At 49.9% G+C, this 10,000-nt stretch overlaps 3 non-coding genes across 3 annotated transcripts in view; all 3 read left to right on the forward strand.

Annotated features, from left to right (window-relative positions):
- The first annotated feature begins 3,554 nt into the window (after positions 1 to 3,554).
- On the forward strand, positions 3,555 to 5,849 carry LOC124338735. The gene has a single exon (XR_006917976.1). It is a non-coding gene; the product is annotated as a small subunit ribosomal RNA (ribosomal RNA).
- A 930-nt stretch (positions 5,850 to 6,779) lies between these two features.
- On the forward strand, positions 6,780 to 6,932 carry LOC124338719. Its single transcript, XR_006917960.1, has one exon. It is a non-coding gene; the product is annotated as a 5.8S ribosomal RNA (ribosomal RNA).
- A 641-nt stretch (positions 6,933 to 7,573) lies between these two features.
- LOC124338686 overlaps positions 7,574 to 10,000 on the forward strand; it is a 4,576-nt gene continuing 2,149 nt past the window's right edge. Inside the window, exon 1 of the ribosomal RNA XR_006917931.1 lies at positions 7,574 to 10,000. This exon is cut by the window's right edge and continues 2,149 nt beyond it. This is a non-coding gene — a ribosomal RNA (large subunit ribosomal RNA).

Consider the following 10,000-nt stretch of genomic DNA (forward strand, 5'->3'; position numbering starts at 1 on the left):
TGGTGACCGGTCGGCGGGTGTGATGGTAAGCCCCGCCTGAGCTCTGGTGAAAGCCCGGCAAAATTTCGGAAATCAACTTTTTCGTACAGTTACTGCCCGGAACATCCACTACTTTCCTATATAGGGAAGAGGTTGTCGAGAAAGAAAAAAGTTGAAAAATTTTCTAAGTCCGAAAATTTCCAAGACCGGTTTTTGGTGGTGACCGGGCGGCAGTTGAGCGGGCGGCCCGGCCTGAGCTCAGGTGAAAGTCCGGCAAAAATTCGGAAATCGACTTTTTCGTACAGTTACTGCCCGGAACATCCACTACTTTCCTATATAGGGAAGAGGTTGTCGAAAAAAAGAAAGTTGAAAAATTTTCTAAGTCCGAAAAATTGAAAAATTTTTCTAAGTCCCGACGACGTGGTAGTGACGTGGTTGGCGGGACTTGGACGTATAAAGGCCGATGAAAAAAAATGGAAATGGAAATGAAAATTTCTCGATTTCCGACGACGGTGTTTGGCAACGACTCTCTCGCCCGGCCACTGGTCGGCGCGAGAGAGGAGTGAGCGAGACCCGTCGATTCGAAAAGAGAAGCCGTCACACCGTCGAGGCGTGGCGGCTCTCAAGTGGGTTGGTCGGGCGTGTCGTGATGACTCGCGACCGTAAAAAATTCCCACTCAAATTCTCCCATTTCCGACGACGGTGTTTGGCAACGACTCTCTCGCCCGGCCTCTGGTCGGCGCGAGAGAGGAGTGAGCGAGACCCGTCGATTCGAAAAAAAGCCGTCACACCGTCGAGGCGTGGCGGCTCTCAAATGGGTTGGTCGGGCGTGTCGTGATGACTTGCGACCGTAAAAAATTCCCACTCGTCGAAAATTTTCTAAGTCCCAACTTTGAAAACGACGGTTCCTGAAAGTCGGCTGGCGGTTGGATGGGGCAATGTCCCCGTCCAATCGCTAAAAATGAGCCGGAAAACGGAGACATTATGCGGCGGAACATTAGTGGTTTTCCTTAGTATAGAAGAGGTCTCGATTCCTAAACTCGGAAAAATTTTCAGAGTCCCAAAAATTTTCGAAGTGTCGAATAGTTTGGTTTCTCGAATTGAAAATTTTTTTCAAATTTGCGACATTACGACAAGCAGCGATTGTAAAGCCCGGTCCAAATTTTTCAAACGAGTCTTACTTCTTGTTAGTCCGCCTGGCCGATACCAAAGAATGGCCGACCGTCGACTATCGGGCGAATAGACGGGTGAAAGAAATAAAGTCGAAGCCGGTGGTTGGATAGATATCGAAGGGAAGGCGAAAGAGGCGAAAAGGAAAGCGCGAAATTTCTTTAGTAGCTTCGACGCAAAAACTTTGGTATCGACGGGGAGCTTTGGGAAATGAAACGAAGACGCAGAATGGGAAGTTGTCCGGTTCGGCGTTAGTTGTAGTTTCATTTCCACCGTAGCTGAGCTCCTTTCCGCCCGCCACTTCACATGATTTTAGTTTCGATTCCGTTCGATCGCGCTTGCACTGTCTTTGTTTTTTTTTCACTGCTTGGATCGCGGCTTTGCTCTAACCAGTTTAGCCCCATGCGATCAAAAAGTCTTAAAAAAAAAAAACCGTTGAACGGAGACGAACTCGATGAGCTGTCGGTGTGTGAAATATCATTCCTTCGGTAAAACCGTTTTCGAAATTTCCGATGGTCGGTATATGTAAAAATATATCCGAACCGCGATGTGGACGGGAATTCAAACGCCCGCTTCACCGATTGGTGCGACAGCTGAGAAGCTCGTCACTCGATCCAACGACTCTTGGTCGAAAAGTTCAGAAGAGGTGCGCGCGTCAAACATTTTTTTGGTTTCGGACGTTTCGTTTCTTCGGCACGTGTGGTTTGTCTGTGGCCGTCTGTGAGAGAAATCGGACGCTTGTTCTTTGTTATTTTACCGTAACAAGACAAGACGGGAAAGATTCTTTCTTCCAAACTTACGGCATCATAACCATCAGCGTTTACCGTCAGCGACGATACGGAAGAGAAAAGAAAATGGTGCGCGTCTTTTCACTTTTTGACACCGTATCAAAAAAAAATTACCGTTCAGGCGGAAATGTGTGTGTGTGTGTGTGAGCCGAGAGATAAAAAATAAAAAAGCCACCAAACAGAACGCTTTCAAATTATTTCGTGCGGCGTGCGCATATTTCACATTTTGCCGTTTGACGGAAGCTCGTTGTGTGGAACACAGAAGTGGAGATGGACGGAGTTGAAGGGGGGCGAAGACGGCCCGGTCGGACAAAGTCAAGAGATTGAAATATACGAGAGAATTGGGTGGAAGTGATGGCAAATCTATAAAATTCAAAAATCGGATGAGATGCGAGGACCGCAAAATGTGGCGTCGACTCTGACTCTCTTTTACTACGAACTTCCCTTCGACGGAAGATATCGAGAGCTGAGCTGAGCGCCCGCTGAGTATGGCCGGCGTAATTACAAACGAGTTACGGTTGGAGCTATATCGATTGTACGTATCCCGAACGTTCATCGAACAAGCCAGATCAACTCGGCGCCCGGTAAGATGTACGCTCAGTTATGGCCATGACACACGAAGGGAGAATTCAAACGGCTGTGAGTGTACGGCCCGCCCGGAGTTGTGTGTAGGCAGTGACCTCTCAAGAAAAAACGTAAAAAATTTTTTTTTGACAGTCACCGGTCTGCGACAAGTAATCAGTACGAAACTTGGGTGCAATGCAAAAAACATTTTGAGAATCCTTGCTTGACAACAACGAATCTAACACGATAAAAAAAACGATCCCCATCGGTGTACCGCTTGCTTTTCTCGCGCTTCGGCGCAGAATCGCTTATTCAGCTGCCCTTGGAATATGTTCGTTTCGTGCATACTTGATCTCGGTCATTCTTCGGTGAACTCTTAAAGAATTGCGCACTTTTATAGGGGTAGTCTGGTTGCTTGTCTCGACTTGAAATGATTTGTTTTTTTCCGCCCATGACTTTCTATACGATGCCTCTATGCTGGCCTCTGACCGCGGTTGTTCCGAGTTTTCTCTTTCTCTTCGAAAGTCTTTGCGGAAAATTCTGCCTCGTGTGACCGTTGAGCGGTGAGGTGTGTGTGTGTGTGTGTGTCGTGCGGGGTGATGCGAGAGTGTGCCTCGGCGGTGGAAAAATAAAAATAAAACTCTGAGCCCACAAAAATTTAAAAGATGTATGCTTGTCAGCTTAGTAAAGCAGGCTTGACTTATGAGCATACAGCACGCCACATATGACCGTCGAAAACCGTAATACGGGAAAAAAAGTTGATGAATATATCAAGACCGGTCGAATGAATCCGATTCACTTTGGGCTCATAGACCGTTGAATGGTCTTTGACTTTGGAAATTGAAATGAAAAAAATCCAACAAACGGATCGGATCGGTGTTTCTCTTCACTGGGACTCGCTGTGACACGCCAGGCGTTGCGATCAAAAATTTTAGTTTCCGAAGAAAAAGAAAAAAAACGAAAAACGTGTTGATTTGGTGTGTGTTTGGTGATGCGTGGGCGAAATAAAAACCCGCAACTCGCCGGATGCATATCAAACAAACATACACGAAATACCTGGTTGATCCTGCCAGTAGCATATGCTTGTCTCAAAGATTAAGCCATGCATGTCTAAGTACAAGCCGCTAGACGGCGAAACCGCGAATGGCTCAATAAATCAGTTATGGTTCCTTAGATCCACTCCATCCTACTTGGATAACTGTGGTAATTCTAGAGCTAATACATGCACTCGAGCCTCGACTGCGGGCTTTCGGGCTCGCAGAAGAGGTGCTTTTATTAGATCAAAACCAGTCGGGGCCGGGCTTTCGGGCTCGCGCACCGTACCAATTTTGGTGACTCTGGATAACTTCACGCCGATCGCACGGCCTTCGCGCCGGCGACGTATCTTTCAAATGTCTGCCTTATCAACTGTCGATGGTAGGTTACGCGCCTACCATGGTTGCAACGGGTAACGGGGAATCGGGGTTCGATTCCGGAGAGGGAGCCTGAGAAACGGCTACCACATCCAAGGAAGGCAGCAGGCGCGCAAATTACCCACTCCCGGCACGGGGAGGTAGTGACGAAAAATAACGATACGGGACTCTTCCGAGGCCCCGTGATTGGAATGAGTACACTTTAAATCCTTTAACGAGGAACCATTGGAGGGCAAGTCTGGTGCCAGCAGCCGCGGTAACTCCAGCTCCAATAGCGTATATTAAAGTTGTTGCGGTTAAAAAGCTCGTAGTCGGATGTCTGTCTTCGGCCGGGCGGCGCCGCTCTGAATCAAGGGTGTTGCGTTTCACGCTCTGGGAGCCCGGGTGTCAAAGCCCGACTCTCTTCACGGTCGGACAACATCGCCGGAGTGGTGGTCGGTGCGTCGTTGTTGTATCTGCGGCCAGAGTTGGAAAGTTCTTTCGGGTTCTTTTTTAAATTTTGGTCGTAGTTGACTCGATTCGCTCCACCCAGTCAATCGTTCGGGGTGCCCTTCACCGGGTGTCTCGGGCGGCCGGCAACGTTTACTTTGAACAAATTAGAGTGCTCAAAGCAGGTGTATCCCAACGCCTGAATATCGCAGCATGGAATGATGGAATAGGACCTCGGTCCGATTTTGCTGGTCTTTTACTTTTGGACCCGAGGTAATGGTCAATAGAGACGGACGGGGGCATTCGTACTGCGGCGACAGAGGTGAAATTCTTGGACCGCCGCAAGACGAACAACAGCGAAGGCATTTGCCAAGAATGTTTTCCTTGATCAAGAACGAAAGTTAGAGGTTCGAAGGCGATCAGATACCGCCCTAGTTCTAACCATAAACGATGCCAACCAGCAATCCGTCGGAGTTACTCCAATGACTCGACGGGCAGCTTCCGGGAAACCAAAGTCTTTGGGTTCCGGGGGAAGTATGGTTGCAAAGCTGAAACTTAAAGGAATTGACGGAAGGGCACCACCAGGAGTGGAGCCTGCGGCTTAATTTGACTCAACACGGGAAACCTCACCAGGCCCGGACACTGGAAGGATTGACAGATTGAGAGCTCTTTCTTGATTCGGTGGGTGGTGGTGCATGGCCGTTCTTAGTTGGTGGAGCGATTTGTCTGGTTAATTCCGATAACGAACGAGACTCTAGCCTGCTAAATAGGTGACGGGTTTTATCAATTGAAACCGAAGGGAGTACGGAGGCGTCGGGATCAGGTGGCGGCGATTCGGGTCTCGGTGGGACTGGTTCCTTTAGTGAGGCAATCTCTCGGCTTGGTTTCGTTGTGCTCTGTTCGTCGGGTGTACGGCCTTCACGGGTTGGTTGCCTGGCGGATGAGGTATGGCGGGGCTTTGTCGGGAATGTCTCGCGGGGGCTGGCTCTATTGTTATTCGGTCGTCGTCATCCCCGGCGATACCTTCTGCTCTCGCGTCCGTCACGCAGTCTTCTTAGAGGGACAAGCGGCGTCCAGCCGCGTGACAGTGAGCAATAACAGGTCTGTGATGCCCTTAGATGTCCTGGGCCGCACGCGCGCTACACTGAAGGAATCAGCGTGTTTCACTCTCCCTGTCCGAAAGGACCGGGTAACCGCTGAACCTCCTTCGTGGTTGGGATTGGGGACTGCAATGATCCCCATGAACCAGGAATCCCTAGTAGGCGCGGGTCACTAGCCCGCGTCGATTACGTCCCTGCCCTTTGTACACACCGCCCGTCGCTACTACCGATTGAATGATTTAGTGAGGCCTTCGGACGGGCTTGTCGGGGTGCCGTCGAGTGGGGAGCAATCTCTGCCCGTGCGGTGCCTACCAACGGCGAGACTGAAAGATGGTCGAACTTGATCCTTTAGAGGAAGTAAAAGTCGTAACAAGGTTTCCGTAGGTGAACCTGCGGAAGGATCATAAACGAACAAGACAAATGTTTTGCGCATATGGCTTTGGTTGAGCACGAAACAACTAAAAGTTGCAAAACAAAAAAACCCCATCAAAAGTCTTTCGGCGTAAGACATCGTATGAACTATGTGTGGGTTGACGGAAGAAAATCATTTATTTTGAACGGGTATCAGGCGCTCTGATGCGCGGTGGTTTAAAGCGGATTCGCCTTTTCAAATTGATTTTTCTTTCCTCTCGGCTCAAAAAAAAACACAAAGTCTTTCGATTTGGTCTATGGCCGTGAGCAAATTCTTCCTGCTTCGATGGTGAATGTCTCTATAGATTCATTCGACCTTTAGCGGCGCTCACAGTGTTGACGTTAGTAGAGTGAAGAATACGATAGCCCGCCTGGGCCGCGAGTACCGAAGGAACAATAAAGGAGATTTTATAAAGTCTTAGTCCCTAAATCAAACACTTTGAAAAATAAAAACTCGGTGGATGGAGAGTCGGAAAAAAAAAAAACATCAAGATTTTGAACGGGTATCAGGCGCTCTGATGCGCGGTGGTTTAAAGCGGATACGCCCAATCGAAATTGTTTTTTTTTGTTTCTCTCTTCGTCTTCGGGATTTTTTGATTCTCGGTGGGGGACGAAAGTGTGAGACTTTACTCTGGACGTTCTTTTCGGGCGTAGATACTCGTGGTTGCGTGCGTGTGCGTCGTATAGACTAACACTCCAAAGCCCGACACTATGCCGTTGAAAACCGAATGTTTTTTAAGCTTGCCCTTCGCCCTCTCGATGAAGTAGGAAGAATTCAAAATCACAATAACACACTAAACCCAAATTCTAGTACGAGTGTTTATCGGAACATTTTCTTTCTGGCTTTCTTTCTCCGCCCTCGCATTCATTTGCTTGGGCGGGTTGGAGAAAAAGAGAGAAGAAAACGAATATGTCGTTTTATATACGACCCTGAACGGTGGATCACTAGGCTCGTGGATCGATGAAGAGCGCAGCAAAGTGCGCTAATCCATGCGAACTGCAGAACACATGGAGCATCGAAATCTTGAACGTAAATGGCGGCCCAGCTTCTCGCTCGGGCCACATCTGACTGAGGGTCGGTCGAATGATGAACGAACAGAGATTTTTTCAGTCTTGGTTTTGCATGTTGGGTCGCGGCGAGATTTATTTTTCACCCGGCCTGACCGCATAAAAGCTCCCGAATCTCTAACGTCTGGGTGCCGCGCGACTTAAGTGTCCGCGATGCCTCAAATACAAAAAAGGGGGAAAAATAAAAGAAGGTTCGCCCTGTTTTGTTTTTTTCCTCTCTATTCAAAAGAAACCTTTTTCGATGGCAAAACAGATGGGAAATTTTTGAGCCAACTCAAAAAAAAATTTTAGAAATAAACACATCTTCTCGAACAAGGTGTCGGCTGCGTGTGCGCGATATACCGCTTCAACGCGAGTTTAGTTGTGTGTGTGCGCCGGGCGTGTCGAAGTGTCGACCACCGCGAATTATCACTCACTCTAACCGCTCGTTATGCAAGCTTGGTTCGCGCACGACGCGTTGTTTCAATACAAAAAGCCGCAGGACGCCCTGTCACTTTTCGTAAATTAATTTTTGCGAATAACGAGAGACTCGCTTTATTTCGAAAAAAAAAAATTTGAACCGGCAATTATTCAATCTTTCCCGGCTTTAAAACGCCAAAGTCTGCCGAGCTAGATAAAGTGTTGTCTCCTTTTGAAAACAAACAATTCATTCTGACCTCAGTTTAGATGAGACTACCCGCTGAACTTAAGCATATCAGTAAGCGGAGGAAAAGAAACTAACAAGGATTCCCTTAGTAGCGGCGAGCGAACAGGGATGAGCCCAGCACCGAACCTCGCGCCCGGTTGAGCGGGTGCCGAGGAATGTGGTGTTCGGGAGGATCGTGCGCGTCTGTCCGGTATCTATCGTCCAAGTCTCCATGAACGGGGCGAGCAACCCACAGAGGGTGTCAGGCCCGTAGATAAGACGAGCCGAGACCGTGCATCGGATCCCTTCCCAAGAGTCGGGTTGCTTGAGCGTGCAGCCCTAAGCGGGAGGTAAACTCCTTCTAAGGCTAAATATCGCCACGAGACCGATAGCGAACAAGTACCGCGAGGGAAAGTTGAAAAGAACTTTGAAGAGAGAGTTCAAGAGTGCGTGAAACCGTTCAGGGGGTTAAACGGGTGGGCCCTCGAAGGTCGAACAAGTCCCCGCTCCCGGCACTTGGTTGTATGCCCTTAACGCTGCATGGAGACTGCCTGAATTGGCGGCTCTCTTGCATAAGTCGTTCTGCGATCGCAATAGCCACGCCAAGGTCCGCAAGTGGGGGGCCTAGTAGGACTCCGCGACCGACTGGGTGTCTGTTACACGGGGCGTCCGTTAGCGAGTTTCGTGGTTACCTTCGCGGGTGCCGCGATGACGAGCGCGGCGTTTCCCAACAGTACTGCCCGGTCGTGACCTGTCTCCTCCCGGGAGGTGTCGTAGCTTTTTTTTGTAAAAGAGAAAAAGTTGCGGTGCTCAACCTGTGGAGGCCCAGAGCGGAGAGTAGAAGTCGGGTCCCACCCGACCCGTCTTGAAACACGGACCAAGGAGTCTAACATGTGCGCAAGTCGTCGAGAAATTATCAAACTAAACTCGCGAGGCGCAATGAAAGTGAAGCGGCCCCGATGAGGGTGCATCCGCGAGGGGTGATCCCGTCTCGAACAGAGCGGGCGCAACCCCAGGGCGTCCGAATGCTCGCGAGATCTTTCCCCCTTAAAAGGGTTTGGTCGAGTCGGCCGGACGAACCCAGAGCGCACACGTTGGGACCCGAAAGATGGTGACCTATGCCTGGCCAGGACGAAGCCAGGGGAAACCCTGGTGGAGGTCCGCAGCGATTCTGACGTGCAAATCGATCGTCGGAGTTGGGTATAGGGGCGAAAGACTAATCGAACCATCTAGTAGCTGGTTCCCCCCGAAGTTTCCCTCAGGATAGCTGGTGCTCGCAAAGAGAACAAACGGAGTTTCATCCGGTAAAGCGAATGATTAGAGGCCTTGGGGTCGAAACGACCTCAACCTATTCTCAAACTTTCAATGGGTGAGAAGCCCGGCCTTTTTCCTTGATTGAGGCCGCGGCAATTGATTTGAATCTGAGCGCCCAGTGGGCCATTTTTGGTAAGCAGAACTGGCGCTGTGGGATGAACCAAACGCCCGGTTAAGGCGCCTAAACGACGCACATTTCGGATCCCACGAAAAGGAGTTGGTTGCTAAAGACAGCAGGACGGTGGCCATGGAGGTCGGAATCCGCTCAGGAGTGTGTAACAACTCACCTGCCGAAGCAACTAGCCCTTAAAATGGGAGGCGCTATAGCGTCGTGCCTATACCGGGCCGTCGGTCGGCAGAGCGAATAACGTCCGTGTCAGCTCGAAGAGAGCGACGGCGCTGAGGCCCCGACGAGTAGGGGGGTCGCGACGGTGAGCGTAGAAGGGTTGTGGGCGTGAGCCTGCCCGGAGCCGCCGTCGGTGCAGATCTTGGTGGTAGTAGCAAATACTCCAGAGGGATCCTGGAGGACTGACGCGGAGAAGGGTTTCATGTGAACAGTGGTTGGACATGAGTCAGTCGATCCTAAGCCGCAGGCGAAAGCCGACCTAGTGACGGGCGTGATGTGTTGCATCTATCGTATGAGTAGCGGGCGTGGTTGTGGTTGAGTCGTGTGTCGGTGATTCTTCTGTGGTGTGCGCGAAGAGAAAAAATCTAAAGTTGCGGGGTCAAAGAAAACACATGAATAAGAAAGCTTGTGAGAATGATAGAAGGTTAAAAGAAGTGTCTTTTTCCTTTTTTTGATTTCTCTTAGCCGGTATTTGATTGTTTTTCTCCCGTCTCTTTTATTTTCCTAGTACCGTTCATCGCGTTATGGCATCGCATGCTTCTTTCGCAGCGCCTTCGAAAATATGAAACCATGTATCGTATAACGTGAGACGCCACCCAGGTTAAGGCGAAAGGGAATCCGGTCCTGATTCCGGAACCAGGCTGCGGCTACGTCCGCGATAAAACGACTTTAACCCTCGTAATGTCACGGTCGCGGTAACGCGACACAAACCGGAGAAGCTGCCGAGAACCCCGGGAAGAGTTTTCTTTTCTGCTTGAGGGACCGAGACCCTGGAATCCCGTCGCGGGGCGAGA

Source organism: Daphnia pulicaria, chromosome 4 (assembly GCF_021234035.1).
Source record: "Daphnia pulicaria isolate SC F1-1A chromosome 4, SC_F0-13Bv2, whole genome shotgun sequence".
NCBI classification, from domain to species: Eukaryota; Metazoa; Arthropoda; class Branchiopoda; order Diplostraca; family Daphniidae; genus Daphnia; species Daphnia pulicaria.